This window comes from Bactrocera tryoni, unplaced genomic scaffold, assembly GCF_016617805.1.
Source record: "Bactrocera tryoni isolate S06 unplaced genomic scaffold, CSIRO_BtryS06_freeze2 scaffold_7, whole genome shotgun sequence".
Lineage (NCBI taxonomy): Eukaryota > Metazoa > Arthropoda > Insecta > Diptera > Tephritidae > Bactrocera > Bactrocera tryoni.
This window is the reverse complement of record NW_024396366.1, coordinates 4,911,375-4,924,556: the sequence shown is the minus strand read 5'-3', so window position 1 is coordinate 4,924,556 and position 13,182 is coordinate 4,911,375.

Here is a 13,182-nt window from a genome sequence, read left to right as displayed (position 1 = left end):
ACAGAATCAAAGCGCCACCAAATATCTGTTGATCATTACTACGCAAGTCTTGTATTGTGTTATTTCATCATTTCGGTTCTCTGCAACACCAAACACAGCCATGTCGCTGGCTTTATTTACATACTTGCAGATATATTTAATCGATTTAACAGAATTGCAATATTCTACATAGATATGAGCTTTGAATGCTTTTGATAGTATTGGCGAATAGGGGATAACCCACCTATTATCAACTGTAATATCTTGATTATTGACTCATAGATTGATTGATTTGCCATTATCATCTGTTGAGCATCGGCGATACAATGGGTAACCATCATTTCCATTAATTGTCTCTGAAATCAAATCTCTGAGATACCGCTTCGTGCATTTCCCATCTTTCATACATGACGAATTAATATTTAGAACACCACATGGTCCATGAATCATACTTTTTGTAACAACATCAAATAAACCTGGATCGATTTCCTGATCACGAATGTCTGCTGAGATGATGTCATCTATTTGATCGCTTGTTATTTTGTTGACTAACCATACCAAAATATGGGCATGTGGTAATCCTCTTTTTTGCCATTCCACCGAATACATCCAACATCGAACTTCGCCGAAAACCTGATGTTTAATAATAAAGTCCATCAATGACTTCAGCTTCTGTCTAAAAACTCGTGCAGTTATGTCGTGACGGTCTATAGAAAATTGCCCATCATATAAATATTGCTTGATTTCGTCCCATTGTGGATTACATGTAAATGTAATAAACAAATCTGGTCGACCATAAAAACGAACATAGCAAATGGCTTCTTGTGCATATTCATGCATATGCCTTAGACTGCCTGTGCTTGCTGGTAAAATAACAACTTGTCCAACATTGTCAACATTTCCATCATTATGTAGATATATAAATTATTTTTAGGCACTAGTGCGCTTTATTCAGGCTCGATCAGAACTGAACTCTAAAACATTCTTACTCTTAGGTCTAAGCCTAAGCCGTCCTCACTGCCGCTGCCGTCGTCGCTGCCGTCGTCGCTGTCATTGCTATGTTTTGTCAGATGCAGTGTCAGCGAATCCCACGATTACGCCGACTTGCGTGTAGTGTAAGTCGTCGCTTGTTTGCGCTATATTTGTGCTGCGCCAGCGGATCCCACGGCTACGGTAGCTTGTGAGTATCGTTTGTTATTGCTTGTCGTTGGATCATAACTCGGGCCGTTGGTCATGGACTGGGGTGGTGTTAATGTTCGGCATTGCCTGAAACGGATGTTAGGCAGACAATGCTGACTTGGTATTTTGGTGGTTTGCGTTTCGAGTTAACTTATTATACTCTTCTGGTCGCAACTTCCGTTGATTGAATCGAATAAAGTTCAAACGCTCTGTTTCTATCTTTGCATACATGTCTACGACATATTGATGAAAGAGTCTCCGACATTTCAAAATATGATTTTCCTGATTTTGTCGTATCATAATCCTATGCGCATAATAGTTCATAGCGCTGACAGTTTTATTGACTTCATGTTCTGAAGAAAAAAAAAAAAAACAAATGGAAATTTAAATCATTTCATACTAATTCTTGTTAAACAAAATTGGAAGAGTATATAAAACACAACAAGCACTCACGTGGGTTTGCGCGATCTACCATTTTTAAATTAATAGAGTATCCATCTTCACCCCGACAAAACAAAATTGGGTACTGTAGGGCATCGTAAGAGCGATGTGTTTCACAAACACGTTGTAATTGATTATTTCTTCTACGCAATACAATGTCACGTGATTGAAACTCATCGCCGACAATCACCACAGCAACTTCATTATTTATAGGTGCAATAAATCTTCGTTCGTGTTCTCCGATTGGTCATCTATCAGCACGAATCACAATTTTATGTTCATCAGACGGCATCTGATCAAGTGCTGTCCGAAAAGTATTAATCAAATCATTATGTTCATGAAGCTCTTGCTCTTCCTGGCATTTTTAGAAGAAACTAAACTAAAGGTAATAAAGAACTTCAGTAATAATTTGATGAAATCCAGCAAATTCTGGACTCGAAAAGCACCACAAAGTCACGAAAAGACACGAAAATTGTTAAAAATATGCTGAAAATGTGTCAAAATTCAATTAAAAATTGGCCAGAAAATCGAAATAATTTTTGTCCTACCGTTCGGAAGCGAAAATGAAACGTTCGAGATCGTCTGCACTCGAAAAGCACCGAAAAGTGACGAAAAGACACGAAAATCTGCTGAAAATGTGACAAAATTCAATTAAAAATTGGCCAAAAAATCCAAGTAATTTTTAGTTCACTAATCATATATTAAACAAAAAAATTCACTCAATTTTTTAATTTTTTTCAGAAAATATCAAATTTGAGATTATGTCACAAAGTCATATGATGCATTTGTAACATTCAGAACACATGTTTAGCAAAACAATCGATTTTTATCTCATTAATCATTGTTTTTTTTTAAATTTTTTTTTAACAAAATATTCAAATTAAAACGATGATTAGAACGAAAATTAATTTATTTTTATCAAAATATTCACCAAAAAATGCGAAGAAATTAATATTTTCAAAAATCGATTATGATAAGATCAATCACCCATGACGTCCAAAGAGAAAAGAGAAATGATAACAAGTTGCTATTTGCATCACTCCGTGCAATGCTCTCCAATACACAAACGACCAAAATGTATTCAATACTAATGAATGCTGTATGCGGTACAAAAAATGCCTGCAACAAAAACACACTCACTTCACATACGCACCGCACAGACATGCGTTACCGGATTTCAACCAAACTTCATATAAACCATACATGGGCCACTGCCTACGTAGTGTATAGGTTTGGTTGAAATCGCACTACGCGTTTATGATTAGATCGGCGACGTACATATACGGACTTATTTTTATATATATAGATTATCAAAGATAAGAAATATTTAAAAAGTAGCTTTCATTTGGACATTAACTACAAATATTACCATGAAAATAGCATAATTTAATAATAATATTATCAATTTTGCATGAATTCACAAAAATTCGCAAAATGAATATCATTGATATGATTGCAAGTAAACGTATAAAAATTAAAGCAAAAGAGCAACATAGGCTATGTTCGTAAATGCATCATGACTTGCAGCATAAGCAACAGTTGCAACACTGCAAGTTTGACGTTTGATACTTCTTATACAATTTTTGACAATTTGCAGATACATTTGTTTGCATTTTTGAACGCGTATAATACTAAAATGGAAATTTTGCTGAATCTAATACTAGACGAAATTTGTGAGCAAAGAAATTATAGATTTTCCTTAAATTTAAGAAAAAGAAGGCTATTGAAGTCAAAAAGAAAAATTTGTAGGTACAAATGTTTGTCTTTAAAAAGAAAAATACCTAAAAACAAATCATTTATTAAAACAATAAAGTCGTTTCCCGAGGACATTTTCTATTCCCATTTCCGAATGAATTGGGCCACTTTTAAGGTAAGGTTTTATAAGTTTTATGAAAATTAATAATTTATAGTTTCACTTTAATTAGGCTTTGGAAAAGGCTTTGACTCCACACTGGGTAACTGCAAGGATTGGCCGTGATGGTCATTCGTTAGAGAATTGTCTGTACATGACATTATGGAAGCTATGTAATAGCAGGGTGACGTTCCGACAGCTTTCGGATCGCTTCAACATTGCAAAAGGAACAACACACCGTGTATTTAACAAAACAATCCAAGCCATTTGTAATCTTAAAAGCGAAATAAAATGGCCGTCTATTGACCGTCAGCAAGAGGTCATGACAAGTTTTGAAAATAGCAGAGAAAATCCCTTTCCTTTTGTTATAGGATGTTTAGATGGAACGCATTTTAACATACCTACCCCAAGTATAGATGCGATAAGTTATTATGATCGCAAAGGAAACCACTCAGTATCCATGCATGTTTGATTTACATTCTTCCACCTCATTATTTTTATCACTTTAATTTATTATATTCCAGGCTATATGCGACAGTCAATATAGTTTCCTAGATGTGTTTATTGGATATCCAGGGAGCTGCCATGATGCCAATGTTTGGACAAATAGCCCAATATTTCAAGCAATAACATCTGGCGAGTTACAGCTGGCACCAAGTGCTGTTATATTGGGGGACTCTGCGTACCCCATATCGAAATTTCTAATGATACCTCACAGAGACAATGGGCATCTCAGTAGGGAACAGAAGATTTTCAATACCCGTTTAAGCTCAACGCGAGTATTTATAGAACAAACTTTCGGGATTTTTAAGAAAAAGTTTAAAATTTTAAATTATATTGAAGCTTCGAGCATTAAAGCCACATCTAATGTAATACTCGCTTGCGCTATCTTACACAATTTTATCATAAATAAGGGAGGTTATTCTGAACATATTAACGATACAATAACACTTGCCGATATGGAAACCAACAATGAAATCGAAGGAATTCAAGATGCCCCCATTCACCGTGTTGATTCAGATGATGTCAATGGAATCGATAGAAGAAACTATTTTACCACTCTGTTTTCATCATAAAAAATTTACTTTACCTCGCCTTCCTTTATTTGAATCATTTTTTTATTACTTTTTCTGATGAACTTCATTTTTATTTTTATTGTTTTCATTAAAAAGAAAAAACATTTATTTAACTAAACCTAGTTTCAATAAAAAAATAAATTGAACTTCTTACACATATAAAAAATAAAAAGGTACATTTCAGTTCTCTACCACAGGCCAAATACTTATCTATTCATATTAACACTATTTTTTTAAATAATCTGCCAACACCGATTTCATGTCTAGTAGAGCTTTTATTCTTTCTTTTTCTAGAGACAGCTTTTCCCTCTCCATAGCCATGACCTCGTTATGTCGAGCTTCTTCTTTAACCCCCTCTGCTTCGAAAAACTTTAAAATGTCTTTGTTAGACGTCGCTCGAGGACGAGTGGCTCTCTGACTGCTAGTCGGTGGAGAATCTGGCGACTCATTTACTTCACTTGAAGATGTGGGCGACGTTGAAGGTACCAAATCTAAAGAGGCTTGCAAATTTGCTATTGGAGGAGTAATTGAGTGCCTTGTACCATAAACTTCGTCGAAGTCCTCAAAATACCTCCAGGATGTAGCTTCTCTACCGGAAGAATTATTTCTTTTCTTAATGCGCTTGTACGTTACCAAGAGATTTAAGAATTTTCTTTGCGCTGTGGTGCTGTCCAGTCTTATATGTATGTGGATTTACATTTTTAATTTCGCTCAAAACTTTCTTCCACAATACATTTATCTTCTTTCTACCCGATTTAAATTCGTCCTCCATATTTAACCGTACTCTCAGCAATAACTGCGTCTCCGCATTACAGAGATTTTCACTAAAAATTTAAAAATAATAATTTATACAATTATTATTAACATAATTAAACTAAATTTCAATACAAAAAATAAAATAAAACAGTTTTGCACTTACTTTTCGTCAGACATCGTAGTTAAATGCAGTAAACAATTTTTTGATAGAAATTATGTATAACAGTTGATAGAAGTGTTGCTTTTTTGAACGCTTGATTATTGCAGTGTTGCAATATTGCATTTCTGAACGTTCTGTTTGTTATGCAATCGTCATGATGCGCGTCATGATGCATTTACGAACATAGCCATACGTACGTCTGTAATACCAATGTATATTTCTGAGCATAATTTTCATTCAATGCTCAGCTCTGTTTACTCATTTCTGTTAAAATTTCTCTTTCTCAGCTAAAAGTGGTGAAATCCACTAATAGGATTTTGTTAGCTCTTGACAGTTCACACGCCTGTCCGCAATTGAACCTTCCAGAGAATGTATAATATAGAGAAGGTTCAATTGCGGACCAGCGTGTGAACTGTCAAGAGCTAACAAAATCCTATTAGTGGATTTCCCCACTTTTGTCCGAGAAGAAGAAATTTTAACAGTGCTGAGCGAACTGAGCTGAGCATTCAATGAAAATTGTGCTCAGAAATATACATTGCTATTACAGAAGTATGTTGCTCTTTTGCTTATATTTTTATACGTTTACATGCAATCATATCATATATTGATATGAATATCATTTTGCAAATTTTTGTAAATTCATGCAAAATTGATAACATTATTATTAAATTATGCTATTTTCATGGTAATATTTGTAGTTAATGTCCAAATAAAAGCTACTCTTTAAATATTTCTTATCTTTGATAATATTATATGATTTCGTATGCATGTATACATAGTATATGCTATATGTATATATGAAATATTATCTTAATATCCTAAAAACATAATATATTACAATAAGAATATATGTAAATCACACCTCTTATCACTTAAAACTTTCATACGCATCTATCCTGCAGATACATACATACATATGTATGTATGTATGCAAGTACAAATAAATTTCAAATCAAGATATTGTCATTTATCAGTAATATAAAAAGCGCGCGCTTCTCTATATTTATGTACACACATACATATGTATGACATTCTCACACAAATAATATATGCGTACGCTAATACAAACATTCTTCTGAAAAACAACAATAGTCTCAAAAACAATCATACATACTTACAATATGAGTACACATGTAAATATGTGCGTATGACATTCCCACACAAACAATGCATACACAATATACATACTTACACGCGTTCACATGTGGATATGTCACCCGCAAAAATTACAAATATTGTTATACAAAAACAACAATCGTTTGAAAAAGCATCAGAAACCAATATGGCAGCCAAATTGCCGACGTCAAAATTTATAGTAAATTACGCAACCACAAAATTTTCATTCATGAACGCAAACGTACTTTCAAAAAGTATATTCGATTCATTCATAAAAGCAGACGCCATTACATCTCCCCGAGCATGCCCTGCCTACAAGCGTCTTTTCGCGACGATTTCAAAAGCTAAAAATCATAAATTGAATATATTTCTGAAATGTATGAGAAGGAAAAAGTGACAACCCCGTAAAAATAAGTATTAAAATATATTAGAATAAAATAGACAACATAGTTTATTTGTCGATTTTCAATTCAAGAAATGTTTCAAAGAAAATATTCAATATTCCTCTGGTTCATGTGTACAGTCAATCCCGGCTAAGTAGTACTGCGCTTAAATGAAAATCAAATCCCTCCCTCATTACTCTTAACAGCCTATGTTATATCTTGCTGCATCTCACGGTTTGTTTTTTAAAATACATAGAAATTCTTGTTTTAAGAACGACTCCCTTAAGTATCCGCGGTCGCTTATGTACCATATTATATTTTTATTTTTAACTAATTACAAATATCTGTATCTTTGATTGTGGCACATAACCGGGATTGACTGTATTTGTCAATGAATGTGAAAAATATTTTGTAATTCTGAAATATTTTTACGCAGCTGCGTCGTTATGTATGCAAGCTTACACACAAACATACATATTTACGGTGGTTTGTTAGCGAAGCTGTACCGCGGCAAGGGAAGCGGTGACAATCGTTTGATTTTTTCGGTACAGCTCGGATTTTCTACCAACAACACATTGACTTTTTGACAAAACGTGGAGTTCGGCCATTGGTTGTCCGTGACAACGGAGTTTTTGTATGAAACAATGGGTGTATATATTTACACATAACGTTGTGTGTAGACAAATTTACAAACATTCTTCTTCTTCTTAATTGGCGTAGACACCGCTTACGCGATTATAGCCGAGTTAACAACAGCGCGCCAGTCGTTTCTCCTTTTCGCTACGTGGCGCCAATTGGATATTCCAAGCGTAGCCAGGTCCTTCTCCACTTGCTCCTTCCAACGGAGTGGAGGTCTTCCTCTTCCTCTGCTTCCCCCGGCGGGTACAGCGTCGAATACTTTCAGAGCTGGAGTGTTTTCGTCCATTCGGACAACATGACCTAGCCAGCGTAGCCGCTGTCTTTTAATTCGCTGAACTATGTCAATGTCGTCGTATATCTCGTACAGCTCATCGTTCCATCGAATGCGATATTCGCCGTGGCCAACGCGCAAAGGACCATAAATCTTTCGCAGAACTTTTCTCTCGAAAACTCGCAACGTCGACTCATCAGTTGTTGACATCGTCCAAGCCTCTGCACCATATAGCAGGACGGGAATTATGAGCGACTTATAGAGTTTGGCTTTTGTTCGTCGAGAGAGGACTTTACTTTTCAATTGCCTACTCAGTCCGAAGTAGCACCTGTTGGCAAGAGCAATCCTGCGTTGGATTTCTAGGCTGACATTGTTGGTGGTGTTAATACTGGTTCCTAAATGGACGAAATTCTCTACAACTTCAAAGTTATGACTGTCAACAGTGACGTGAGTGCCAAGTCGCGAGTGCGACGACTGTTTGTTTGATGACAGGAGATATTTCGTCTTGCCCTCGTTCACTGCCAGACCCATTTGTTTTGCTTCCTTGTCTAGTCTGGAGAAAACAGAACTAACGGCGCGGGTGTTAAGGCCGATGATATCAATATCATCAGCATACGCCAGCAGCTGTACACTCTTATAAAAGATGGTACCTTCTCTACTAAGTTCTGCAGCTCGAACTATTTTCTCCAGAAGCAGGTTGAAAAAGTCACACGATAGGGAATCGCCTTGTCTGAAACCTCGTTTGGTATCGAACGGCTCGGAGAGATCCTTCCCGATTCTGACGGAGCTCTTCGTGTTGCTCAACGTCAGTTTACACAGCCGTATTATTTTTGCGGGGATACCAAATTCAGACATCGCGGCATAGAGGCAGTTCCTTTTCGTGCTGTCGAAGGCAGCTTTGAAATCGACGAAGAGGTGGTGTGTGTCGATTCTCCTTTCACGGGTCTTTTCCAAGATTTGGCGCATGGTGAATATCTGGTCGGTTGTTGATTTTCCAGGTCTAAAGCCACACTGATAAGGTCCAATCAGTTTGTTGACGGTGGGCTTTAATCTTTCACACAATACGCTCGATAGAACCTTATATGCGATGTTGAGGAGGCTAATCCCACGGTAGTTGGCGCAGGTTGTGGGGTCTCCTTTTTTTGGATTGGGCATAGCACACTTAAATTCCAATCGTTGGGCATGCTTTCGTCCGACCATATTTTACAAAGAAGCTGATGCATGCTCCTTATCAGTTCTTCGCCGCCGTGTTTGAATAGCTCGGCCGGTAATCCATCGGCCCCCGCCGCTTTGTTGTTCTTCAGGCGGGTAATTGCCATTCGAACTTCTTCATGGTCGGGCGATGGAACGTCTGCTCCATCGTCATCGATTAGGGAATCGGGTTCGCCTTCTCCTGGCGTTGTACTTTCACAGCCATTCAGCAGGCTGGAGAAGTGTTCCCTCCATAATTCAAGTATGCTCTGGGCATCGGACACTAGATCACCTTTGGGGGTTCTACAAGAATATGCTCCGGTCTTGAAACCTTCTGTAAGCCGCCGCATTTTTTCGTAGAATTTTCGAGCATAACCCCTGTCGGCCAGCTTATCAAGCTCTTCATACTCACGCATTTCGGCCTCTTTCTTTTTCTGTCTGCAGATGCGTCTCGCTTCCCTCTTCAATTCTCGGTATCTATCCCATCCCGCACGTGTTGTGGTCGATCGTAACGTTGCGAGGTAGGCAGCCTGTTTTCTCTCCGCTGCGGCGCGGCACTCCTCGTCGTACCAGTTGTTCTTTTGCACTTTCCGAAAACCAAGGGTTTCGGATGCAGCTGTACGTAAGGAGTTTGAAATGCCGTCCCACAGTTCCCTTATACCGAGTTGTTGATGAGTGCTCTCAGAGAGCAGGAGTGCAAGCCGAGTAGAAAATTGTTCGGCAGTCTGTTGTGATTGCAGCTTTTCGACGTCGAACCTTCCTTGTGTTTGTTGGCGTGCGTTTTTTGCTGCACAGAGGCGGGTGCGAATCTTGGCTGCAACAAGATAGTGGTCCGAGTCGATATTAGGACCTCGGAGCGCACGCACATCTAAAACACTGGAGACGTGTCTTCCGTCTATCACAACATGATCGATCTGGTTGGTAGTTTTTCGATCCGGAGACAGCCAGGTAGCTTGATGAATTTTTTTGTGCTGGAATCTAGTACTACAGATAACCATATTTCGGGCCCCGGCGAAGTCGATCAGCCTCAACCCATTTGGGGATGTTTCCTCGTGAAGGCTGAATTTATCGACCGTAGTGCCAAATATACCTTCTTTGCCCACCCTGGCGTTAAAGTCGCCAAGCACGATTTTGACATCGTGGCGGGGGCATCTCCCATAAGTGAGTTCCAAGCACTCATAAAAGGCATCTTTGGTCACATCGTCCTTCTCATCCGTCGGAGCGTGGGCGCAGATCAGCGATATGTTGAAGAACTTCGCTTTGATGCGGATTGTGGCTAGACGTTCATTCACCGGAGTGAATGATAGTACTCGGCGACGGAGTCTCTCTCCCACCACGAATCCAACACCAAACTTGCGCTCCTTTATATGGTCACTGTAGTAAATGTCACAAGGACCTACTCGTCTCTGTCCTTGTCCCGTCCATCGCATTTCTTGGACGGCGGTGATGTCAGCCTTTATTTTCACGAGGACTTCAACCAGCTGGGCAGCGGCACCTTCCCAATTAAGGGACCGGACATTCCAGGTGCATGCCCTGATATCGTTGTCCTTATTTCGTTTGCCATGGTCGTCATCAAAAGAGGGGTTTCTCATCCGAGGCTGTTTGTCGCTTTTCATTGGGATAGGCTTTTTACGTGGCGGGTCCCAAACCCAGCGCACAACCCTATGCAGGGGATGTTTCGCCTTCTCACTTTAGCTCACCTTCGAACGGATGTTCTTAGGCTACCCAGAGGATACTTGGTCAAAGACCGGAAGTCGTGAGCTGCTTGAGTCATATGTAAAAGAATCGTTTCTGGCCACTCCCAAGTGAATGGCGATCAGAGAACTTTCCTCACTTGCGTGAACTTCTACACATGACCCCATCCTACAAACATTATGCGAATGATTCTTTCAAATTTGTTTACATGAACACAAAATTACATACATATGTGAATACGTGAACTTTATGTGTACGGTTTTTAAAATCTGTTTACATATTTACATGATTATATGCATTTGACTTTTAAGATTTTATCAAAACGGGATTTTATCAAAAAAAAATTTTATCAATGTGAACTTTATGTGTACAGTTTTTAAAATCTGTTTACATATATACATGATTATATGCATATGACTTTTAAGATTTTATCAAAACGAGATTTTATCAAAAAAAAATGTTATCATTACGGGTATGGTTTTTAAAAATCTGTTTAGTATACATATGTACACATAATGACATCCATATGCGAATATGTGCGTCGGCTTGGTTTTCAAAACGTTATCAAAACCTCTAATGCCCAATATATATATATGTATGTATGTATATTTATTTAGGTAATAATGGAAATATGACTTTATTATAAATTCCAACAGATTTAATGGAATTTATCATTAAATATGTCAAATTGCACATACATACATATATATACATATCAGCTTTGTTATCAAATATGTACACACATACATATATGGAGAATATCTATAAATGTTATCCATAGTCGTTTGCACATTGTAAATATGCGAATCTGTAAGCGTACATTTCTAAACATTGAAATTAGCATCATTTTTCTCATTTATCACTGAAAATGCTCAATTCTGCTATTTTCGACCCTCCTGTAAAATATTGGTGAAATCCGCTTATAGAAAATAGTACCCCTACTTTTGTGGTGAAATCCACTAATAGAAAAGAGTACCCCTCCGAAAAATGAAATGTCGTAAATTTGGCAACGCGGTGAACCTTCTCTATATTATACATTCTCTGAACCAGAGATAAAGAGATGCCCAACTCTCCTGTCACTGGAGATGTGAGAGCCGCTCACCTACCGAACTTTGACAGTTGACTGGATTGGGTAGGTTTTTACGTTTTGCAATTCGAATGACTGGAACGGCCAGATTGAAATTATACCAAAAATATATGTGAAAGGAGGAATTTGTTGCCGCCGTTCGAGATCGCTAATAAAAATTTAAAACAATGAAAATCAAAGAAAATGCGAAATTTAAATATATTTCATGAAACAATTTGTAATTTGATGCATAATAGAATTAATTTTTTATTACTGTTAGAAATACTGAAGACATTTACATACATATGTACTTATATACAACACAATATTCGTAACTGTAAAATCCCGTTGCCTGCGAGCAATAAGTTTCTCGTATATACACATATGTGTACATTAGAATTTATCAGTCAGTCTGAAATAAACTGTACAACCAATAGGTTATAGGCCCAGGCTAGCCTTGAAAAAGTTTGCGTATAAGATTTTGTGTGCGGTGTCAAGCGTTAATTTTTGATTTGCAAAATTAAACGAAAAAAAAAAAACTAAAAAAAAGAACTAAGAACTTAAAGTGATTAAGTGAAATTTCGTGTTAGAAGGCAAAATGAATTCCGTTATGCACTCTATTGAAAAGCTGGACGACACCAATTACAGTGCGTGGGTCGTACAGATGAAAAGTGTGCTCATACATGCAGAGTTATGGGGCGTAGTTTGCGGTCGTATCGTAAAAAACGAAGAAGATACTGTGTTTGATGCAAAAGATGAAAAAGCATTAGCCTGTATTATGCTGTGCATTAAGCCTTCAAAAATAAATAACGTAAAAAATTGCCAAACGTCAGCTAGTGCGTGGGAAAGGTTAAAAGAAATACATATGAGTAAGGGACCTGCACGCCGCGTTACATTATTAAGACAGTTATTGCATATAAAATCGTCAGAATCTGAAAATATGTCTAAGCATTTAGAGAAATTCACAGATCTGATTGAAAATTTGTGTGAAATTGGTTTTTCATTGCCCGAAGAGGGTTTGTGTATACTGTTGTTGTCAAGCTTGAGCGACGCCTTTGATAATTTCGTGGTAGCTATGGAATCGCGTGATTCCTTGCCGGCATTAAGTGCGTTAAAAATTAAATTGATCGAAGAGAGTGAAAGGCGTAAGGAGCAAAGAGAACAACAAGAAGAGCAAAAAATGTTCTCTTCGCGAAGCGAAAATAAACAGTATGTAAAAGATGGACAACAAAGACGAAAAAACGTAAGTTGTTGGTCGTGTGGTCGCCGTGGACACATTTCAAAGAATTGCCAAACAAAAGTTAGCGACAAAAACGATAGCGTCAAAAACGACGAAAATGAGAATGACGACAAAGACCGAAAAAAGTCGTACTCAGTG